This window comes from Macaca nemestrina, chromosome 19, assembly GCF_043159975.1.
Source record: "Macaca nemestrina isolate mMacNem1 chromosome 19, mMacNem.hap1, whole genome shotgun sequence".
NCBI classification, from domain to species: domain Eukaryota; kingdom Metazoa; phylum Chordata; class Mammalia; order Primates; family Cercopithecidae; genus Macaca; species Macaca nemestrina.
Window position 1 is genome coordinate 55,755,269 of NC_092143.1, and position 12,233 is coordinate 55,767,501.

The following is a 12,233-nucleotide window of genomic DNA, read 5'->3' on the forward strand; positions in this document are numbered from 1 at the left end:
CCGCCGCCGGGAAAGTGCAAGGGAGACGGCTCGCGCGGCATCCGCAGCCCTGCGCCAAAGGCCGGCGGCGGCGGCGGGGCGGGGAGGCCCGGCGGCCGGACTCGACTGCACGTGCGCCGCGCGGCCCCAGGCCAAGCTGCACCCCTCGGAGCCTGGAGGACCGAGGTGGGGGGTTGGGGGACGGGGAGACAGGCGGCCTTCTGACTTCTTCCCCACCCGGAGAGGGCTTAAACCTTTCCAGATAAAGGCGGCGGCGGCCGGCTTCTGCTGCCCAGATTTGGAATATCCCGGCAGGGCACCAGGAGGACAGGGAGCCGGCTCCGGCAGCAAGGGGGGTGGTGGCAGCAACCAGGAGCCCCACCTAAGGATACGGGGAGGTTTCCCGTAGGAAAAGAAAGAAGCTAAGAAAGAGGAGGGTGCGCCAGGGAACCCAGGCCGCTCTTAGGCACAAGCCTAAAGACTAGAGGCGTGGGGGCTGCGAGGCTTCGCTGCGGTACTCCAGCGCCAGGCCTGGCCCCCGGGGCGCCCGGCGGGTGCTGGTTAAACCTCTGCATCACCACGGCCTCTCCCCAGTTAGGCCTTCAAAAGCCCTAACTGGACCTTGTGGGGCCGCAGGGGCTTGGGGAGGTGGGAGCCCTTCTGGCAAGGTCCCCGAATTGCGGAGAGCCCGGGATGCCCTGTGTAACCGAGGGACTGGGAGGGAAGGTTTGCGTCCTGCCCGCCCCTGCCAGGCGGGAGCGGCGAGACTCGGCATTGCCTCCCACCGCTCTCCTCGCCGCTCACGGGCGACCCCCTTCGTTTCCAAGAAAAATTCATGGTTCTCCCCATTCCTAGACCAAGGCCAATTCCTGGTTCCTCCCCACTCATATAGATCGCCCTCGTAACACTCAGTATCTCTTAACATCCGAGTCTTTTCAAGGCGACTCTATAATGCGTCTCTCTCCCTTTCCTCTGGTTTCAAGGGAAAAGAAACCCTTATCCCTACTTAGCAGCCTCGCCCACATCTTTAACCTGTCCCTCTCCATGATCTCTTTCCCTGCCACACATACACACTTATGCCTGGTCTTAAAATAATAATTCCACGACACTTCTGCTCCTTCCAGACGAACTTCTAGCTCTACTTGCTTTGCTATTTAACTCTTTGAATGAATCCTCTAGACTAGCCGTCCCCAATCTTTTTGGCACCAGGGACCGGTTTTGTGAAAGACGATTTTTCCACGGACAGTGGCGGGGGGGGGGGTGGGGAGCGTTGGGGGGAGGGAGGGCAGATGGTTTCAGAATGAAACTGTTCCACCTCAGATCATCAAGAATTAGATTCTCATACATGGGCGCTACCTAGATCCCTCGCATGCGCAGTTCACAGTAGGGCTGTCGCTCCCATGAGAATCTAATGCCTCGGCTGATCTGACAGGAGGCGGAACTCAGCTGTAATGCTCGCTCACCCGCCGCTCACCTCCTGCTGTGTGGCCCGGTTCCAACAGGCCACGGACCAGTACCGCTCTGCGGCCGCGGGGTTAGGGACCCCTGCTCTAGACTGGACCTACACCAACTTCCGCATCTCCTCACAGCCAGAATACTAAACGCACAAATTCTTCCCCTCCGAGATGGGCCTCCTGCACTTCCATCTTCATGTCCACCTCCCTCCTCACTGAAAAAGCCCTCCAGTCCTGGCCACCCCATTTCTTACCACTTTCCCAACCCGGATCCCAGTCCATCCTCTCAGGGGCCTCCTCTCCACACCCCTCTTTCAGTCCCACCTGTCCTTTGGGTACCTGGCTTGCTCCTGCCCCATCTACCAAGTGCCTGCTGCTAGTGGGACCACTCAATGCCCCACTTCCTCCCCAAAGCCTCTCAGCCTCTTACTCCACTGATACTGCTGCAAGCTTCTGCCACTTTCCTCCACCCAGAAATTAGTCAATAAGGAAAATAATTTCTCCAGAATGACTTCCAGCACCCTCTCCTCTTCATCTTTCATCTTATTTTCCATCTTCCATCTCCCACTTCTCAGAAGGTGACCAAAGTCCTACTTTTCCTCCCATTCAAGGCTCTGCCCCCACCTGGACCCCAGGTCCCTCTCATCCCTTGCTCTTGCCCGGGGTTCTATCAGTGATCCACCCACTTCCACCTTCCTCCCCTGGCTCCTTACCCTGAGAAGCAGGGCCTGCTTCCTGATGTGCGACTTATGAAGCCACACAGGGCCCTACACTTTAAAGGGTCCCACATTGGTTTAACGTTTAGCCGCTGTTGTCTTGAATTTTTTCAATACTTTTTTAAGGAGTCCTGGCATTTTTGTTGTGCACTGGGCCCCATAAGTTATGTACTCAATCCTAATGAGAATAAATACTCAAATGTTTTCCATCTTAAAAGCTGCATCTTTTTGAAGCCCACTTCTCACTCTAGCTCCCTGGCTTATCTCATCATCACTTCCTAACCAATTTCTGAGAGAGAGCATATTCATTTCTCAGCATCCTCATCACCTTTTCTCCATACCCCATGACATCTGGAGGGCAACCCCTTCCTGCCATTCCAAGACCATCAATGCCAGCCTAATTTTCTTACCTGGAAGACACCTTAGCCCTGCTACCCACTTTCTTGGCAGCATCTGTCACCATGGCACCATGGATGATTCTTTTCTCAGACTCTTATTCCCTCAGCTCAATAGCTCTACCCACTGTAGGTTCTCCTCCTCACTTGACAGCTTCTTCTCAAGTCTTTCTGGGCTTCATCCTCCTCTTGGTCCTGTTCACATTTCTTCTAGATTTTCCTGGCTTCAACCCTCCTCAACCTGCATGCATATAGCATCCAACTCTATACTCACAGAGGAGTCCCTCTCCTCACTTCTAGGCTCTGATTTTCACTGGGCAACTCAACATCCCTATCCTAGTTACCACATCATACTCAATTACACATTCAACCCAACACCCCAACCTGGTTGCCCATCCAGAACCTCTTCTGCAAGGTTGTCATCTGCCAGACTGCTTTACCTGCCTGTCTGCTGATTCCAATGCTCTCCAAGCCCTTGGAGCATAGAACACCACAGCTATGGTTACTGTTAATTTATCCTGTGTTGTCACTAAATAAAAAGCTCCTCTGGGACAACAACCATGCCATATTCAGCTCTATGCCTACCACAGAGAAGACACACAATAAATGTCTAATGAATGTGTGAACATCAAAGTCATTTTCATTTTTGACTCCTGCGTCTTGCAATTGGTCACTATGGCTTGTTACTGAATCAGCCTCTAAAATATTTCTCAATTCTTCCCTTCTCTCTAGCCCTCACTTTCTTTTTTTTTTCTTTTTTTTTTTCTTTTTTTTTTTTTTTTTTTTTTTTTGAGGCGGAGTCTTGCTCTGTGGCCCAGGCTGGAATGCAATGGCCAGATCTCAGCTCACTGCAAGCTCCACCTCCCCGGTTTACGCCATTCTCCTGCCTCAGCCTCCTGAGTAGCTGGGACTACAGGCGCCTGCCACCTCACCTGGCTAGTTTTTTGTATTTTTTAGTAGAGACAGGGTTTCACCATGTTAGCCAGGATAGTCTCGATCTCCTGACCTCGTAATCCACCTGTCTCAGCCTCCCAAAGTGCTGGGATTACAGGCTTGAGCCACAGTGCCCGGCCTTTTTTTTTTTTTTTTTTTTTTTTTTTTTTTTTTTTTTTATGAGAGGGAGTCTCGCTCTGTCACCCAGGCTGGAGTGCAGTGGTGCGGTCTCGGCTCACTGCCAGCTTCTAGCCCTCACTTTCTTTGCTAGTCTTCTGATGACTTCCCCAGACTTGCATTCTGCATTTGGTCTTCCACTGGCTTCCCCAGAGCTAGTGATCATTCTACAATGTGTGTTTGACATGTCACACCACAGGGTAAAATCCTTACATTCCAAACCCTTTAGCACAACTCACACAGCCCTCTAAGACCTACCTGAGTCCACCACTCCAGGCGTACGGTTGGTCATTCCCAGCTTCACGGCCTGCTTTCAAGCCATGCCAAACTTATTACTCTTTCCCAGACATGCTGAGCTTTTTCGTGGTGAGCATCTCAACCTAGAATGTGCTTTCCTATCTAGTCAGCTGAACCCACTAATCTTTCAAATCTCATTTCTAATGTCAACTCTTCTGGAGAGCCATCTCCAACTCTACCCCAAACAAGGACTGTCTGTCTTTCTTTTGTGGTCTCAAATTATATATGCTCTTACTGTAGCACTTTTCATGTTACATTGTAAACTTATGCTTGTATATGCCTACTCCACTAACTAGAAGACTTTCAGGATTAGAATTTGCCTTACTGAATTTTAATCTGAAAACTTCAGGGATTGGCACCTAAAATGACTTTTCAATTATATAGGCTATCTTTAATTTTTTAAGGATTTTTGCCTTGGCAAAAATTTACTAATTACTAATAATTTTTTTCTCTAACAGCCAATTTTTTCTCAGACTACTTTTTAAATTATTTCTTTTTAGAAATGTAATGATTTATCTTAATTTAAAAGGCTAAGAGTAATAAAAAGTTATAAGAAGATATCAGAAACAGACATCTGATCTCAGTTTATGACACCCCCCATTAATATACACACTTTCCAGAGCCACTTGTTTCTAAACAATATGAGTACACTGCTATACTTTGACCTATCAATTTTAGATAATACACTGATCTTCTATCACACTACCTGAGGATTTTAGCTTCTTTATAGTCCATTTCCTTTTCCAATATTGATTTGTCACAATTTTAGTCAAATTCTTATTCAGTGATTTTAAAATTTATGATGTTAATATTGTTCATATCTGTGCCGTCGTGTACATGATTACATGCCCTTTCTTGTACAACTTTTTGTTTTTCCTCAAGTTAATGTTTGTCTCAATTTTTTTCATTTGATTTTTTTCTTGAACAGCTGGCTAAATCATCTCATATCCTGCAACAGTCCTACGAATGCCTCTCTCAATATTGTCAAACAAGCTTTCAGTTCTATTCCATCCTCCTACTCCAATTTGAAATGTGGCTCCCTCAGCCCTATCCTTCTGGATATTTTCTTGACTTTTCTCTTGTGCAGGTGCCCCAGTTCCCAGCTCACTTATCTTATTCTTTCTTAGTTTACACTCCCATTTTTTGTAAGTACATACTCCAGTAACTTTCTGAGAACAGATAAAATTTTGAAAAATTTTATGTCTCAAACAATCTTAAGTCATTGTCCTAGCACTTGCCTTGGTGTGGCAGTTTGGCTGACTAAGAGGGCTACAATAATTCCTCCCATCCCTTGTATTCCCACCATTTTCCAATATGACTTTGCCACTTCTCCTGTCACAAAGTGAAGTCTATCTCTCCACTCCTTGAGTTGGGGAGGCTTTGTGACTTGCTTTGACCAATAGAATATGGTGGAAGTGACATTGTGTGACTTCTGAAACTAGGCCTCAAGAGACATTACAGCATCTCCTTTCACCTTCTTGGAATGCTGGCCTGAGACTACCATGTGAAGAGGCCAGGTCTGGCCTAGAAAACCTGGTAAAGAAATTGCTACTGAAGACTGGAAAAAATGGTTACCTGAGTTATGCAGCAATTAAACAATTAACAAGACAATTGCCTAGAGTAATTTGGAAGATAGAAAATGTATCTAATGAGCTTATAAACTTGGCTAAGGAGATCTTTAGACAGTATGTTGGAAGCATCTGTTGGGTACTTGTAGCTGCATATTACAATGAATTCTGTTTGCAAGCAGAGTGAGTAGTTAAAATTTGCTGGGTTATAAAATAAACAATTTCTCATCCCCAGTTTGTCCAGTTAGAAAAAGACCTTCAAAGTAAGAAATAACCTTGGTAAAGATCAGTTTAAAAATGTGGTTGTAGGCTGAATGCAGTGGCTCACACCTGTAATTCCCAGTGTGGGGAATTCCCAGTGTGGGGAATTCAACCACATTTTTGAGGCATGAGGATTGCTTGAGCCCAGCAGTTCAAGATTATAGTGGGCTATGATCATACCACTGCACTCCAGCCTGAGAGACAGAGCAAGACCAGATAGCTATGGAAAAAAAGAAAAAGCTACAATTCAGTTGTAAGACACTTTGTTACAGTCTCAGAGAGATTTAAGGTAGTACCTAGCAGATCTTCTCATTTATACAAAAGGGCTTCTAAGAATGTTAAGGGTGGTGTTCCACAACAGCATGACAGGCCCAGAGGAGGAAGAATTACGGGTATAGTGTTTGGCATGTGGAGTAAACCCTAATAAGATTCATAGAAAATCCACAACATTTTTCAGATAGTTGTATTTATGAAAGCACTGTCGGCTTAGGCTAAAAGGGACTGAGATTGTTCAAAATAAAAAGAAACTTCTGGAACTCCAACCTGAAATGGATAAGAAGCAGACAAACATAAAGAAGAATGAAAACATGTCCTTTGCAGCAACTTGGATTGAGCTGGAGGCCATTATCCTAAGTGAAATAACCCAGAAAAAAAATCAAATACCACATATTCTCACTTATAAGTGAGAGCTAAATAATGGGCACTCATGGATATAAAGATGGAAATAATAGGTACTGGGGACTCTAAAAGGGGAAGAGGAAGGAAGCAAGGTTGAAAAACTACCTATTATGTTTACTGAATACCGTCTCAATACTGTGTTCACTATTCGGATGATGGTTTCACTAGAATCCCAAACCCCAGCATTATGCAATATACCCATATAACAAAACTGTACCTGAATTCATAATGAAATAAAACTAAAATTAATTTTTTTTAAAAGCTAAGGTAAAAAAGTTTCTCAGCTGCAACCACGCAGCCATTTCTTTTGGAAAAGGAAGGTTCTATCAGAGCATGGGAACTAAGGATCACGGAGAACCAAAAACTTGGAAACCATATAAGCGGAACTGGGCCATAGTCTCCTGGAGTAGGAGAAACTGGCAACATATGTCTGGCTAGAATTCAGCATTGCTATGAATCAATGACTGCTGTGTGTCTTCCAATCTATTTTATTTGTATTATATTATTATTATTATTATTATTATTATTATTATTGAGATGGGGTCTCACTCTGTCACCCAGGCTGGAGTGCAGTGGCACGATCTTGGCTCACAGCAACCTTCGCCCCCTGTAGATTCTCATGCCTCAGCCTCCCAAGTCGTTGGGATTACAGGCACACACCACTACATCTATCTAAATTTTGTATTTTTAGTAGAGACAGGATTTCACCATGTTGGCCAGGCTGGTCTCGAACTCCTGGGCTCAAACAATCCACCCACCTCAGCCTCCCAAAGTGCTATAATTACATATGTAAGCCACCACACCTGACCCCAGTCTGTCTATTTTTAAATGTGAGTGCCTCTTGAAGTTATTCTGTCCCAATTTCACCATTGTATATTGAGTGTGAAAGGGCCATACACTTTGTCTTTTTAGGTAACAGGTCTCTGCATCAGAGCAGTTGTATCTGAGGATAAAGTCCTCATCTGCATGCAGATTCAAATAATGGTTTCCTCGCCACTTTCCCAGCCTCTGCCCCTTGCCCAGTTCTAAAACCAATGTCATACAATTTAGGGGTTTGTTATGGTAGCACTGTACTTCCAGGCACCAATTTCTGTTTTATTTAGTCTTTTTTGTATAGGAAACCACCCCAAAATGTAGTAGCTTAAAATAACAACCATTTTATTTTCTGTTGATTCTGTAGGTCAGCAATTTGAGCTGGTCTTAGCTGGGATCACCCATGTAGTTGCAGTCATCCAGAAACTTGACTGGGGCAGATGGAACTAAAATAGCCTCCTTCCATGCCTGGTAATGTATGCTGGCTATCAGCTGGTTGGTCTAGATGGGGTTAGAATGAACCAGTTAGAATGGTTCATCTCTCCTCCTTGAGTTTCTCATCTAATAGGTTAGATCTGGCTTCTTCACACTAGTAGACTTAGGATAGCCTTCTAAGAGATCAAGAGTGGAAGCTGCAAGATCTCTTGAACCCTGGGCTTAGAAATTATGCTGTATCAACTTTACTAGTTTTTTGGTTGAAGTAAGTCAAAGCCAGCTTAGATTCAAGAAGTGGGGAAATAGATTTCACTCCCTGATGGAAGAAGTGAAATCACATTGCAAAGAGGTGCAAGTACCTGGATATGAAGAAATGTTGTAGTCATCTCTGCAACAATATAACACATGCTATATAATTCTAGGTTAGAATGATTTTTACTCAGAATTTTGAGGCATTACTTCATTGTCTTCTAATTTTTCTTGTTGCTATTGAGACTATTTGTGCTGTGTTATAAGCTGGCCCTCTGTATCTGTAGGCTCTGCATACATGGATTCAACCAATGCAGATTGGAAATATTCAAAAACAGAACAGATGCTCGCATCTATACTAAACATGTACAGACTTTTTTTTCCTTGTCATTATTTCCTAAACAACACAACAGCTATTTACATAGTATTTACATGGTAGTAGATATTATAAGTAATCTACAGATGGTTTAAAGTATGTAGGAGGATGTGCATAGGTTATATCAAATACTACACCTACACCATTTTATGTGAAGGACTTGAGCACCCATGGATTTTGGTATCCAAGGGAGGTCCTGGAACCAAACAACCATGAATATCAAGGGGCAACTGTATAGGTTACTCTACATTGTATAGGTAACCTTTTTTTCCTCTCCCTTTGGAAGCTTTTTGAACCTTCTCATTATTCCCAATATACTGAAATTCCATGATGATGAGGTGCCCTGGTGTGGGTTCTTTTTCATTCATCCTGTTGTCATTGTATGGATATTATTTAATCCAGAGATCCTGCCCTTTGATGTAGAAACGTTCTTGTATCTTGTTTTCGATCATTTCCTCTCCACAGTGTTCTCTGCTTGCTCTTCCTAGAACTCCTATTATTCAGATGTTGGACCACTAAGCAGATTCTCTAATTTTCTCAACTTTTCTGTGCTGTTAGTCTCTCTGATTATTTTCTTCTACTTTTTGGGAGATTTCCTAAACTGTATTTCCTTTTCTTCTACTGAATATTGTATTGCAGCATTCATGTTTTTACTTTTCAAGAACTCGGTCTTGTTCTTTGATTTTTCTTTTTTAAAAATATATTGTTATTTCCAGGATTTCCCTGATATTATTAACTACATTTTCTTTGACATTTTCTTGTTTTTGCTGCACTGTTTCTGCTTCTGTGCACTTTGGGTTCTTCCTTTCTCCTTTTTCTTTCTTTTTTTTTTTTTTTTCTCTTTTATAGTAGACATTTTCCTCAAATGGCATGATCCTTGGCTGTTCATCATATTGAAAGCCAATTGGGAGGCTGGGCAATGTGGCCTACGTCTGTAATCCCAGCACTTTGGGAGGATGAAGCAGGCAGATCACTTGAGGTCAGGAGTTTGAGGCCAGCCTGACCAACATGGTGAAACCCTGTCTCGACTAAAACTACAAAAATTAGCTGGGTGTGGTGACAGGTGCCTGTAATCCCAGCTACTTGGGAGGCTGAGGCAGGAAAATTGATTGAACCTGGGAGGCAGAGGTTGCAGTGAGCCAGGATTGCACCACTGCACTCCAGCCTGGGCAACAGACTGAGACTCTGTGAAAAAAGAAAGAAAAGAAAAGAAAAGAAAAGAAAAGAAAAGAAAAGAAAAGAAAAGAAAAGAAAAGAAAAGAAAAAAGAAAAGAAAAGAGAGAGAGAGGGAGGGAGGGAGGGAGGGAGGAAGGAAGGAAGGAAGGAAGGAAGGAAGGAAGGAAGGAAGGAAGGAAGGAAGGAAGGAAGGAAAGGGGGAAAGGGGGAAAGGGGGAAAGGAGGAAAGGAGGAAAGAAGGAAAGAAGGAAAGAAAGAAAGAAAGAGAAAAAGAGGGAAAAAAAGAAAAAAAGAAAAAGAAATGAAAAGAAAGAAAGCTGATTGGAAACTCTCAGGTACAATAAAGGCACTTTGCCTGGTGGACTTCATTGCAGACCAAACCAGTGAACAAATGGCTCATTTCTTGACTATCTTTAGGTCTTTCCTCCAGGGTAGTTTACTTTCTCCAGAAAAAAATTTAACAACACTGCCCTTAGCCCAGAACAAGAGAGGTCCCTGCCTTGGGCTCCATGCTTTAGAAGGCCTCACCCTGGCCCTGCTCCTGCCATCCTTTCCTGTAGGGCAAGTCCACAGGACCAAGATGTTATGCCCACCCCAAGCTGCTCCCTAGACTATCCTCCAGGCACCAGGACCTCAGAATTCCCTGCCCACATGGCTCTGAACATGCTCCCTTTATGCCTATATGTGTGTGTCTTCTCCAGCGCATCTGCAGGGATGCACCCCTAAGCCTGAAAAGGGGCTAAATGGCAGCTGATTGCAGGGGAGGGTATGGACAGAGTTTGAATGTATAGTTTTTAGTGTCTACACATCTGGGTTTCATGGCTCAGGGATGGGAAGAAAATGGCTGTAGGCTATGGCTGGCAACCAGGAGCTGGACCAGCTCTTCACATGCCATTGTGCTCCTATGCAGAGTGCCAAGGATTTTGTTAGAGTAGGAGGCTGGCACATATTTTACTTAATATTTCTTATGTTTAATTTATGAATGTGAAATATTTAGACATATGACATATGGGTATGCATTTGAACTTTTGTCCTAGGCCCCACTGGTGCTGGCAGTAGGCCTGCATCTTTCAGCCTTCTAGCCTACCTAGAACTGGGTGGGGAAAGAAGCAGGGTCACTCTGTCCACTCCTCAGTTCCTGTTACTCTCCCCGCATTCTTGTTGTCACGCACACTTCTACATTCTCTAAATCCTGAAGCCACTCTGGTTCATTTTCTCTAGAGACTGTACATGCTGCCTCCTTGGTCCTACGAAGGTGCCATAAACACAATGGGCTACACCAGGGAAGAGCTGGAGTGTATGTTCCTTATGACACGCTTGAAAGCCTGACTCCAGGGAACCTGAACACGTGGATCTGCATGCTAGTGAAACACTGCACACTTTATATTGCACGTTTCTACTGGAAAATACTATGACTGTACCTGGCAATATTTTCGTAAATATTATCCTGGAATTCCATTCATAATCTTAGAAAATCATTTAGCAAGAGCAAAAAAATATGAATAAGTAAATAATAGCCATGTTCAAAAACAAGGTTTATTGTAGTATTAATTATAAAATAAAAAACTAGAAATGTATATGTCTATCAATATGGGGTATAGTTTTACTACTTATAATACATGAATACAACCATGCATTGTTTAAATGTACTTAGGAAGACCATGTTGAAATACACAAAATCTTTAGAGTAAAACAGAATACAAATAATGTACATTGACTTTAGCCACTGGAAAGCAATTGTGTGGGGGTAGAAGGGTCTTGGGTGTCCAATTTTCAATTATTTTTTGTAAGGTAACATCACCTTTTCCAGCTAAAAAGTTTTAGCTAGTTACCTATTTAGAAATAAAGAAAAAGCAAAGCTATTTTACCAAACTGTGGATAAACATGACATATTTGCTGTGCCCCAGGAGGAAATAGGAGAATAATATATATTTTTTTCTTTGAGGAGTTTTGCTCTTGTCACCCAGGCTGGAGTGCAGTGGCACGATCTTGGCTAACTGCAACCTCTGCCTCCCAGGTTCAAGCAATTCTCCTGCCTCAGCCTCCCAAGTAGCTGTGATTACAGGCACCCACCACCATGCCCAGCTAATTTTTGTATTTTTAGTAGAGACAGGGTTTCACCATGTGGCTCAGGCTGGTCTCGAACTCCTGACCTCAGGTGAACCACCCGCCTTGGCCTTCCAAAGTGCTGGGATTACAGGTGTGAGCCACCGTGCCCAGCTGAGGATAATAATTTTTGATAACCAGACATGCTTCCTGCAACAGCTTCAGCATCCAGGTGGAAAGGAAATCCCCAGGTCTCAATGGAGGACTCTGTCCTGACTGCAGCAAGTAGTGTCTCAGAGTGATGTCAAAACAATTTGTTTGCACCCATAAGTTGAAGAGAAAAGACCAGGACAGGTCTTCATGGGACCCTTTAGAAAGTTAACAAAAAGTGCTTCACTCTGTAAACTGCAAAAAGCACAATAAAAGTAACCCTGGAGAGGTTGGGGGGCACTTAGATGGACAAGGAAAGGAGGCAGTGAGAAACCAGGCAGAGGGAGATGTGTTACAAAGGTAACAAGGTTTCAGCTCAGGTCTGTTACTGTGCAGACTTCTTCCAAAGCCCCTTCTCTTCTCATACAAGTCAATCTTTTTGTATCTAATTTTTAATTCGTGGTTTTATATTCTTTGTTTGTTTGTTTCTGTTTGGGGTTGGGTTTTTATTGGTTTTTGGTTTGTTTTTT

General features: G+C 43.8%; 1 long non-coding RNA gene across 1 annotated transcript; it reads left to right on the forward strand.

The window, feature by feature from the left end:
• Positions 1 to 10: 10 nt before the first annotated feature.
• On the forward strand, positions 11 to 10,992 carry LOC105498947 (uncharacterized). The gene is made up of 3 exons (XR_011617224.1): positions 11 to 165; positions 7,639 to 7,742; positions 10,729 to 10,992. It is a non-coding gene; the product is annotated as an uncharacterized lncRNA (long non-coding RNA).
• Positions 10,993 to 12,233: the final 1,241 nt, after the last annotated feature.